Source organism: Mauremys mutica, chromosome 1, assembly GCF_020497125.1.
Source record: "Mauremys mutica isolate MM-2020 ecotype Southern chromosome 1, ASM2049712v1, whole genome shotgun sequence".
NCBI classification, from domain to species: domain Eukaryota; kingdom Metazoa; phylum Chordata; order Testudines; family Geoemydidae; genus Mauremys; species Mauremys mutica.
In genome coordinates, this window is record NC_059072.1 from 216,289,146 (window position 1) to 216,301,556 (window position 12,411).

General features: G+C 43.5%; 1 protein-coding gene across 17 annotated transcripts in view; it reads left to right on the forward strand.

The window, feature by feature from the left end:
• The window catches only part of DMD (dystrophin), a 2,044,659-nt gene that overhangs the window by 1,129,238 nt on the left and 903,010 nt on the right, over positions 1 to 12,411 (forward strand). The window lies entirely within an intron of this gene.

Consider the following 12,411-nt stretch of genomic DNA (forward strand, 5'->3'; position numbering starts at 1 on the left):
GTGAGAGAGAGAGAGATGGGGAAAGAGGAATCAAGCGGACTAAGTATAAATGCCAAAGAATTTAGAAGTAGCTTGATTTATCAAATGTCCTTATGCTCCACAGTTAATCACATTACCAATATCACTGGCAAAAGACAAACAATTGCTAATTCAGTGTTAATACCAAAGAAGAGACTTTTTTTGGGAATTGCACTCATAACAATATAATCCTTCACACATCAGGTCATTTAAACAGAGAGACTGAGAAACCTGTAAAGTTTACATTTGGTATAACGTAGATGATGATCTCTAGAAATTCACTGAAAAACTGTCAAGTATTAGAGGGGTATCTGTGTTAGTCTGGATCTGTAAAAGTGGCAGAGTCCTGTGGCACCTTATACACTAGCAGACGTATTGGAGCATGAGCTTTCGTGGGTGAATACCCACTTCGTCGGATGCATGTGTGTACGTTTTCTCATAAAGTATTTTCAGAACAGGATCCTGAAAGAGAATTATAAGCTTGAATATTTGAATTTGCATATTGACTTTTCATTGGCATTTTTGCCAGTACATGAACCTGGGAGACCACAGGAGCTCCAGAAAAGGCAGTTTGATGGTCTTTTCCTTGTATTCTTTTCACTAACACCAGCATATTTTGACATTTTGTTCACAATGCAGCCTTCCAAAGAATCAGCAGAGCAGTTCAGTATTGCTAGTAGCATACTCTGCTGAACTTAAAACACCTTTACTTTCTAGCTCTGTGAGAACTAACTGGCTTGATGCCAAATAAGTTCAGTTGATACTAAATTTAGCATCGGTTGGAGGGCATATTTAGTAACATTACAGTGAGCTCCCTAACCACTTGAAAGTGTTACCATCATTCATAATGTTTTCTGTGTGCCTAGTCTATTGTGACTTGCAAATTCTGGCAGCGATGCTCTTATTATTCATGCCAACAAATACCACCGCCAGCAAATTTTTAACAATGACCTAGTTTTAATAATGAGAACATGAGAGTCATTGGTCTTAATGTGTATACAGACTAAACCCTTTATTATTATAACATTCCATGTAGTACTGCTTTAATAAGCTTTTTTTTAAATACTGTGATGATTTTGTGCTTTAAAAATGAATAAGTGTTAAAAGCAGGGAGTAGTCTCATCCAAACAGATATTGTCTAGCTGTGTGCAGTTGAGTATGTAGCTTCAATATGTGAAGTGTGACTGTTACCAGTCATTTCATTTTTCCCCATGAAAAGATTAGGATCAGTTTACTGCCCCAGCCTCATGCTGGAGTGTAATAAGCTGTCACAGATGGTGTACAGGATATTGTAAATGGTCTTTCTATAAATACAAAATTACATTTTCTTAAATTGAATTCTTTACTAAATGCTGGTTTCTGATAGATGTCAGGAATGGCTACTTTAAGATTTTAATGAGGATTTTCATTCAAGACTCCAAAGGAAACATTGACCAGCTTTGTTCAGATGCTGTATGCATTTCTAAATTGCCAAAAAAAAAGTTTTATATATTGAAATTTTCTAGGCATCTAGCTTGATTTTCTTTTGTTGGAATGATTGAATGTTGAAATCTAAACACCATGAGCTGGGACTTGAAGTACCAATCTTGTGGCATGATTGATTAAACATTTATTTGATTTTTTGGTTGGGGGAAGGGGAGTTTAAAGCATCCTCATAGTTATAAAGTTATAGTTAACCATTAAGTGCTTTGCTTTCTTATTTTATTCCATTTGATGTTGCAAAAAAATTTAAAAAACCCTTGATCAGCAAAATTTATAATTGTTCAAAGTCTACAGGGTTTTATTCTATTTAGTTCATGAATACCTGGAGACCAAAGTTCTGACTCCTTTATATTCTCCTCCTCCTCCTCTGTGTGTCTGTTGTCCCACACTCAGCCATTCCACAGTTATTCAGCCGTTGCCTCACTGTCAATGTTTGTATTCAAACTGCTATTTCAAGAGTCCTGTTATATTAATTTAAGTGGAATAAATGGGCCCAATGTGTTAACATAATCTAATCTCTGTCCAATGTTAAACAGTGTTAAACAGTGTTGAGAGCTTGGTATACAGAGACCTCAGCCTGCTCAAGACCATGGCACAAACACTATTAAAAATCCTTAATCTTTTATGAAAGATACAGAAAAGAAGGAAACATAGTTGAAATATTTGAAAAGTAAAGTGTTAAGTAAGACTTTCATTTTAACGACATTTTTTGTTCCCCTTTCCTTTAGCTGAAGAAAGTTTTAAAAGGAAACCCTCCTTTTTTTTGACAGTCTCTTAGGTGGCCTTAAAGATGGTAATAACTGTAATTTTGCAGAAAAGAGTTGAAGTTAGCTGGAACTGCTGTTGTTGATGTTTTTAAAATCCAATCCCATTTCATCTCAGGTGGTGGCTGGAATTCAGCTAGAGTTGGCAGAGATGGCAATATCATTTGGATCCCTCTGTCTGACCCTATCTGGTCAGGACATCCCTCAGGATCAGAATGAAGAAGGTCTGGGGTCCCAGGAAACAAGGGGGTGGCAGCCTTGATGGTGAAGCTCACTCCCGTAACCTCCATCTGTTCTTCTCTAAGGACCCAAAAAGGGAGTGAGGGGTGGAATAGCCCATTTCTACTTTATTTTGCCCACCAGTTAGGCCTAATATGTGACACTCATTTTGGTTCATTAATTTCCAGTTCTACATTTTCTGTTTTTACCAAGCATGATTTTAACACAGTCCTTGGAACCTATCAGTAGACCCTTTCATTTAGACTCATTTAGTCTTGCTGTCTCTATCGTACCTTTTCTCATCAATATTGGTTATTATAGATTACTGTGACATTTTAGGAATGTATACTATTAATTAATTGTTAATTTAATTTGGATAAAACTCTTTTGTCATCTGAAATGTGTTTTTCTTTCCTGATGCCATTTTATTATATCATTGTTGTACATTTTAATGAAATCTGTTTAATTATTCTGTATCTCCCATCTATTTTGGAATTATTTATTTAGTTCAAATTTAAATATGTATAGGAGGAAGAAGAGTGTGAGTGTGGCTAAGGCTGTAATAAGCAAATGCTGCTGTTTGTGGCGGAGGGAACTGGCTTTAGAAAGGCAACAGTCATGTAAGAAGCTATGAGGTTAACTCTTTCTTTCTCCCTGCTGGGCTGACTGGGAGCCTTTCTGAGGGGGATATGGTTTTAAGAAATGAGGCACCTGGAAGAGACCTACTGGTGCTGGTTGTTATATCCTTGGGGCAGCCGGTGTAGGAAGCAATCACTTGAGGCCAGAGAGCAGGCAGCTAACCAAAACCTCCATTTTATTTACAGATATACAGAGAGCTCACTCAGCTGGTTGAAACCGGCTGAGCTAACCCATAATAATCTAACTCAGTTGCCATAGCAACAAAAACCATGACAACCAAATACACAACATATTCCTCCCCCGCTAATAAGAACATCCCCTAAATAAAACACACACTAGACTAGAGGAGGAGGGTAGACTGCCTCCATTCCCGGCTAAACCCTGGGGATTATTTTGCCCCATAACCGTGGGTTCGCCCTAGCTAAAGATCCAGCCGATGAGGAGGCCTTCTGACTCTAGGTGGATTACGGCGAACTTCTGGTGTTATTGCACCCGAAAGCACTAGGGGCTCAGGGTCCGCAGCACGAACAGGTGAGGAGGTGGTATCAGCTCGTGCTGGGCAAAGGGGTATCTCAGCCGCCGGCAGTAATGGAGGAGAACAGTCAGAAACAGGTGACTCGTGATTCGATCCCTCACCAGAAGAGGTGAAGTCAGACTCCTCAACTGCAGATGGGTCCTGAGGACTGGCATGACCTGGCAACAGCTGATCTACATGTCGCCGCCAGGTAAGATTCTCTGCAGTCCGGACTGTGTAGGAAACAGGTCCTGTTTGAGTGATGACTGTGGCCGGAACCCATTTAGCTCTGGAAGTATAATTCCGAGCCAAAACTGGCTGTCCCGGGCTAATGGTTCGGTCTTTTGCTCTGGGTGCCCGTCTGATGACTTGATATTGCTGCTGATGTTGCACAATTTGTCGGGGTTCAGAAGGTTTCAGCAGATCAAAGCAAGTGCGCAGCTGTCGTCCCATCATTAGAAAGGCCGGAGATGCATGGGTCGTAGCATGAGGTGTGTTTCTGTAGGAAAGTAAAAAGGTATCCAGACGCTTTTGAATGGAGTGTTGTCCCCTTGCTGATTTCAAAGCGTTTTTCATTGTCTGCACAAATCTTTCAGCTAATCCGTTGGTGGACGGATGATATGGTGCTGACGTGATGTGGTGTATCCCATTTGCCTTCATAAAATTTTGAAACTCCTGATAAACGAACTGCGGTCCGTTGTTGCTCACAAGTTGTTCTGGCAGACCAAAACGACTAAAGAGTCCTCGTAGTTTTTGGATAGTACTCTCTGCAGAAGTGGACTGCATTATAGAGACTTCTGGCCATTTAGAATGGGCATCTATTGCCACGAAGAACATGCTTCCTTCAAGGGGGCCAGCAAAGTCAACGTGAATACGTTGCCACGGGTTTTCAGGCCAGTCCCATGGGTGTAGGGGTGCCCGCTGGGGTGCATTCCTCACACCCTGACATGACATACAAGCTTTTGCCTTCTCTTCAATAGCGCTGTCCAGTCCAGGCCACCAAAAATAGCTTTGTGCAATTTCCTTCATGCGCACTATTCCACAGTGACCGGAATGTAGCTGTTCTAACATCTGTGATCTCAGTGGTGGTGGAATAATGACACGTCTCCCCAACAACAAACAACCAGATTGGACCGATAACTCCGTCTGCTTGGACATGTAGGGAACAAGGTCGGATGAGACCGGAGAGGTTTGTCGAGATTTTCCATGCATCACCAGGTCCATAACGTGGGACAATACTGGGTCAACGCGAGTTGCCTTCTTTATCTGAGTAGCAGTGATGGGTGTATTCTCTACCTGTTCAAAGTAGAAGATTTCCTTTTGGGCACTATCTTGGTGTTTGACCGGCAAAGGCAACCTTGAGAGGCCATCTGCATTGCCGTGCAGAGTGGATTTCCGATATTTGATTTCATATGTGTGTGCTGAAAGTAACAATGCCCAACGTTGCATACGACTAGCAGCTAATGGGGGAATGCCTGTGTAGGGTCCAAAAATTGATGTCAGAGGTCGATGGTCTGTGAGAAGAGTAAATTTTCACCCAAACAGGTACTGATGAAACTTCCGAATTCCAAAAACAATTCCTAATGCCTCACGTTCGATTTGGGCGTAGTTAGTTTCTGCTTTGCTTAGAGTGCGTGAAGCAAAAGCAATAGGTCTCTCTTCTCCTGAAGGCATAATATGTGACACGACTGCTCCCACTCCATAAGGGGAGGCATCGCAGGCCAATTGCAGTGGTAAGGATGGATCAAAGTGCGTTAGAACTTCAGAATTTAGCAATGCATCCTTAGCTTTGTTAAACGCAACATCACAGGCTTCAGTCCACTTCCAGGCCTTGTTCTGCCCAAGGAGCTCATGAAGTGGTTTTAGCAGTGTGGCTAACTGTGAGATGAACTTTCCATAATAGTTCAGGAGTCCTAGAAACGAGCGCAGCTGGCTTACATTTCGAGGTGGGGGAGCCTCCACAATAGCTTTAACTTTTGCAGGGGCCTTATGAAGACATGCAGAATCAATGATGTGTCCCAAATATTCAACAGAGGGCTTGAAGAATTCACACTTGTCTTTGCGAACTCGTAGGCCATACTCTTCCAGTCTTTGTAGGGTAGCCTCTAAATTCTTTAAGTGATCCTCTTCATTTCTTCCAGTGACCAGGATATCATCCAGATAGCACTGAACTCCTGACAAGCCACACAAGATCTGGTCCATAGCCCTCTGGAACAGGGCGGGAGCAGATGTTATTCCGAAGGGTAGGCGACAGTATCGATAAAGCCCCTTATGAGTCACAATAGTCAACAGCTCTTGGGACTTTTCATCGACGTGCATCTGTAAATATGCTTGACTCAGATCAATCTTACTGAACTTTTGTCCTCCAGCCAGGCCTGCGAAGAGGTCATCGATGCGGGGAAGCGGGTATTGCTCTGCACACAACACTGGGTTGACAGTGACTTTAAAATCACCGCAAATCCGGAGAGAGCCATCTTTCTTCACGATTGGAACGATAGGAGTGGCCCATGAGCTATGGGTAACTGGTATTAGGACTCCATTGGTGACCAGGCGCTCCAGGTCTGCTTCAACTTTTGGCCTGATGGCATATGGCACAGTTCGGGCTTTCAGATATTTTGGTGGACTGTCAGGTTTAATGTTCAATGTCACAGTGATTCCCTTCATACTTCCCAAATCATCTCCAAAAACAGCAGCATGTTTCCTTAGAATAGGGGTTAGACTGGTTTCTTCTTTAGTCATCCGGTGCACTTCTGCCCAGTTCAGCTGAATCTTCCCAAGCCAAGACCTACCCATTAAGGCTGGGTAGTCACCTCTCACCACAAACAGTGGCAATTTAGCCGCCTGTCCATTGAGCTCCACCTTAACATCAATAGTGCCCAACATGGGCACAGCTTCACCTGTATACGTCTTCAGAACAGTTTTTGTTGCCTTAAGTGGAAGATGCTGTAGCTTTTCCTTATACACAGTCTCAGGAACCAGCGAGACAGCTGCACCGGTGTCTAGTTCCATGCGTATAGGTTTGCCCTCCAATAAAGGGGTTACCCAGTATTCATGTGAGCCCGCTGCCAAAGACAAAACATGCAGTGGCACTTCCTCTTGTGAGGAGGTGTCACCTTGATCATCCTGGGTCTGCTCTAGGGTATGCAAGGTTCCTCTTTTTGTCGGCCAGACCACAGGCCTCTTTTTCTTTTGTTTATAGGCATACTCAATGTGTCCCTTTTTGCCACAGTGTCGACACACCAGGTCCTTACACCAGCATTCTGATGCTTGGTGACCCAGCTTACCACAGCGGTAACATTCTTGACTCTGCACCGTTTTGTGGGTCAGTTCTTGTGACACTTTTTGCACCCTAGGGGATGCACCGATGTATTGTGCCTCCCTTGTAGCCAGTTCCATGGAGACAGCAATATCAACAGCCTTCTGTAATGTAAGCTGAGCCTCTGTCAGTAGGCGCTTCCGTATAGCTTCACTGCAGAGGCCACACACTAACCTGTCACGCAGGGCATCATTTAACATCTCTTTAAATTCACAGTGTTCTGCTAGCTTTTTTAAAATGGCTACAAATTGTACAACTGTTTCATCTTCCTTTTGGTCTCTTTTGTGGAACCTATATCTTTCAGCAATTACCAGTGGTTTTGGGGAGAAATGAGACCCCAGGATTTCCACAATGTCACTGTAAGATTTAGTCTCAGGCTAACAGAGTGTAGTAAGCTGCGTAGCAGAGAGTAGGTTTTAGCCCCTACAACAGTTAAGAATATTGGCACCTTCTTCGCTTCTGTAATGTCATTTGCAATACCAAAAAGCTCAAAACGCTCAGTATACACATGCCACTGCTCTGTGTTCTCATCAAAAGGCTCCAGGGGCCTGGTCAGAGTAGCCATGATTTTTAGTTTCACTTTCACAGTCAGTGCAAACAAGCAGCTTTTTTTGTTTGTTTGTTCTTTACCTTAACTTCTACTTCCTTCTGTTACTGGAGCAGCACCGAATCCCATCCTCGTCGCCAGTGTTATATCCTTGGGGCAGCCGGTGTAGGAAGCAATCACTTGAGGCCAGAGAGCAGGCAGCTAACCAAAACCTCCATTTTATTTACAGATATACAGAGAGCTCACTCAGCTGGTTGAAACCGGCTGAGCTAACCCATAATAATCTAACTCAGTTGCCATAGCAACAAAAACCCTCACAACCAAATACACAACACTGGTGGTGGTCCCCATATGGGCGGGCAGGTAGTGACATGCTGACCCAACCCAGTACGCCTGGAGCAAGTTTCCTATGTGGTATGTATGTGGGAGAGGGCCCACAGGAAATAGAATGTGTATTTCATTTAAAATTGTTTACTATTGTACACAAGAGAGGCTGGAAGGGGACTGCTGATGAGGCGATAAGGTGCCCCATGTTTCATTGAGCTTTTTCACTGTAAACTCTACTCATCAAGAATGTAAACAGGATTGTGCTGCAGCTGCATCTTACGTATGCTCTGTATAAGCAATATTTAGTCAAATTGTGTACAATTTGCATGTTTTCATTTGAAACCCATATAATCCGTTACTCGGTATTTTCTTGAAATACCAGGGTCTTTGCTAGTCATACAGAATGAGGGAGATGCAGAGAGGCAACACCAAATATAAAATTGAGGAGGGTATAGGAATCCTCCCTTGGACAATTTTGAAATACCAGATGCAATTTCCTGAATTTATGTTAATTGAGGTGTGGGGAGGAGGAGATATGGGTGTAAAGAGATAGAGTGAACATGTCTACGTGAAGAGTGGAGTGAAAGCATAAATGGGTGTGGGCACTCTCTCTCCATCTATCTAATGCATATGCACTCACTTTTGCATGCTGGATCTACCCTCTCACAGGGAAAGAGCAGTAAGTGTAAAGAGAGGGTCTGGGAGTAGAGAAGGGGAGGGAGAGAAAATGGTGAGGGGATAGTGAATGGAAAGAGGAACAAGTGGGAGGGAGTAGGGAGTGGGAGAGGGTCCAGAATCATCAGTAGATCAGGAGAGACAAAACATCATCAGAGATGAGAAGGGAGGAGTTAAATAGGAGCAGAGGAGTAAAGGCAAACTCTTAGGTATCTGATGTGCAGCTGCTGAGGGAGAGGCAGGTGCTGAGGGGAGAAGTAGGCAGGAGGCAATGCTGGAGGGGCTAGAGTTCCATGTGAAGATAAGAGGAGGTGTTGGTTGCTGTAGGGGCAAAGGTCACTTTGAGTGATTGTGAACAGTGTGAAGTCCCTGTCAGAAGGCAGGGGAAAGGAGGGCTGCAGGAGGTATTAGGGTCAAGGAGAGAAAGGTGTTATGAGTGGCAAAGGAGAGGTATTGTTGGTAGAATTTGGGGCTTCAGGGATGGCGAGGAGGAGATGCTGGGAGTACCTCCAGGTGGATTCAGAATTGTTGGCCAAGAAAACTTCTCTTCTTGTCAACTGGATAGCATTCCTGGTAGATTAATATACCAGAAAGTGGAAATGGTTCTTGATTGTTCACACCTTTCTGTAATAGGGTAGCTGCTCCCTTAAATGAAATTGGGTCCAGCACTCCTGTTCCACCCTAGTGGGGCATAATGAGGAGGGATGCCCCTAGGAGTTATAAATGTGAGAGCCCGGAGGCAAGAGACAGTTCAGAACCCAGAGAGGGTGAGAGCTCAGAGGAAGAGGAAAGCTGGGTTGAGAGCTTCAGGTAGGGGATGGCCTGGAAGGAGGGAGCAATAATAGTTTCTCCGCTGCTCACTCTTACTTCAGAGTGAGCAGTGAAGCCAGATCAGGGTGTGAAAGGAAAACGCATGGACATGGACTGTGGGTGGTATCACCTTCAAACTTCCCCAGGACAGAGAGTTTGAAGGCTGAGAGCAGCAGAGGGAGATGCCTGCTGGCTCTCTGAGCTGGAGAGCTGAATCCAGAGAGAGGGTGGAAGCCTGGGGAATGATGGAGGAGTGAGCGCACTGATGTCTCTAGGCACCAGCTGGAATCGTACTTGGGATGTAAGCAAGGCAGAAAAGGACCCCAGCTAGAACGGCTTGTGTGAGGAGTGGTGAGAGACACTGGAGCCATTCTTAAGAGCCTAAATGAGGTGCTGGAGCTGTACCAGATCGTTGGAGTGTGGTGAGAAATGCCAGAGCTGTATTTGGTGTGTTGACAGACTGGCAGGACTTGAAAGATTGAAGGTACTATTTGATTGTGCTAGGGCAGTGTTTCTCAAACTGGGGTCACTGCTTGTGTGGGGAAAGCCCCTGGTGGGCCGCGCTGGTTTGTTTACCTGCCCTGTCCGCAGGTCTGCCCGATCGCAGCTCCCACTGGCCGTGATTCACTGCTCCAGGCCGATGGGAGCTGCTGGAAGCAGTGCGGACCAAGGGACTTACTGGCCGCCGCTTCCAGCAGCCCCCATTGGCCCCATTACAGACCTGTCAATCTGACATTAATCCCAGGCAAGATAATGAAATGAATGATACAGTATTTGATTAATAAAGAATTAAAGGAGAGTAATATAATTAATGCATCAAAGAATCCTGTGGCACCTTATAGACTAACAGACGTTTTGCAGCATGAGCTTTCGTGGGTGAATACCCACTTCTTCAGATGTCTTGCATCCGAAGAAGTGGGTATTCACCCACGAAAGCTCATGCTGCAAAACGTCTGTTAGTCTATAAGGTGCCACAGGATTCTTTGCTGCTTTTACAGAACCAGACTAACATGGCTACCCCTCTGATAATTAATGCATGTCAACATAGGTTTATAGAAAATAGATTTTGTCTAACTGGTTACCTTGATATCTTTTTTATGAGTTCACAAATTTGGTTGATGTAATATACTTTTAGTCTTCTGTAAAGTTCTTGATTGGTATTGTTCAACGTTTTGAATAAAATACTAGAACAATGTAAGATGAACATGGCACACATTAAAAGCTGGCTAACTGATAGGTCTCAGCATGTTATTGTAAACAAGGAATGACCATTGAGTGGGTGCATTTCTATGAGGCTCCACAGGGATCTGTTTGTGACCATATGCTATTTAACACTTTTATCAGTTACCTAGAAGAAAACATAAACTCATCACTGATAAAGTATGCAGATAATACACAAATTGGAGGAGTGGCAAATAACGAAGAGGACAAATCACTGATACAAACAGAGCAAGGATTGCTTTTAAAGCTAGACAATCAAAATGTATGTTTTAATACAGCTAAATGTAATTATATACATCTAGGGAATAAAGAATGTAGGTCATACTTAAAGGATGGTGGACTTTATCCTGGCATGCAGTGAGTCTGAAAAAGATTTGAGGGTTGTGGTGAATACTCAGCTGAATGTGAGCTTCCAGAGCAATACTGTGGCCAACAACAGGTCTAATGAGATCCCTGGATGCATAAAGAAGGAAATCTCCCATAGGAGCAGAAGGGATATTTTAACTTTATATTTGGCAATGGTCTGACCACTGCTGGAATACTTTGTTCAGTTCTTGTATCCACTATTCAAGAAGGATATTTAGAAAATGGAGAGAGTTCAGAGAAGAGCCATGAGAATGATTAGATGATAAGAAAACATGTTGTATAATCATAGACTCAAGGAGTTCAGTCTATTTAATTTAACAAAAGTTATAAGTACCTACATGGGAATAAATATTTGATATTGGGCTCTTCAGTCTAGCAGAGAAAGGTATAACGCATCCAATTGCTGGAAGTTGAAACTAGACAAATTCAGATTGAAAATAACATGTAATTTTTTTAACAGAGCAATTAACTAGTGGAACAAGTTACTAGCTGTTGTGGTGGATTCTCCATCACTGACAATTTCTAAATCAACATTGGATGTTTTTTGAAATATATGATCTAGGAATTATTTTGGGGAAGTTCTATAGCCTGTATTATACAGGAGTTCAGACTAGATGATCATAATGGTCCCTTTTCGCCTGGAATCTCTGGAGTCAAAATGAGTATAAGTGAGTTTATTATTTTGTCTAATCTGTGTCTCTCTTGTGCTGTTAGGTAAAGAGCAACTTTTTTGGCGGGGGCGGGGGGGGAAATCCTGTGCCAAGTCTTGTTGTGTGTCTGTTGACTATCACTATCATATTCCTCAGAAGCTGTAAACCTAGAGTGCCCGCACAGCTGGAGTTGTGGGATAGGATGTGTTCAAGCTATGGGGGACTCTGAGTGGCCAGCACTGGTCCCAGGTGTTAGGCAGTTGGAATGTGGAGGCCTCAGCTCTCAGAACTGAGTACTAGACAGAGGATCTGCACCCTGGGAGTGTGCTTTGAGATCCCACCACGGGTAGTGCCTGGACTCTGTTCAGACTCAGGAGGCTTCAAGTACATGGAAACCAATGAGGTGGATTCCCTCACAGCATTCTGGTGAGTGTCCAAGAGAGGGAGCTTGACTAGATCTGTGATAGCATCTATATCTTCCCCCTTCTTTACTTGAGACAGCAATTTAGCATCTGTGCCCCTTGCGAAGTTGTCATCTTATCTTCTATCCCCTTTCACTGGGTCTCTGGTTCCTCAGCTGCACAAGTTGCAGTTCATACTGTCTCTCCTTCCCTGTCTCTTCCTGTTCCCGATGTTGCTGTTTGAGATTACCTGGTCAGCAAGTTTCTTTGTCTTCTAGCTCCAGCTTTCTTTTCTTCAGCTGCAGTTTTTCCACCTCAGGCTACAGTTCTGCCATTCCAAGGCCTAATTTGGGGATTATGGTTGGGCTGAAGCCCAAGTGCTGCTCTTGCTGCTGCATATGCTCTGGATGTTTTTATCCATGCTTTCCTCTGACATCTCATCATCCCAGAGACCTTCCAGTG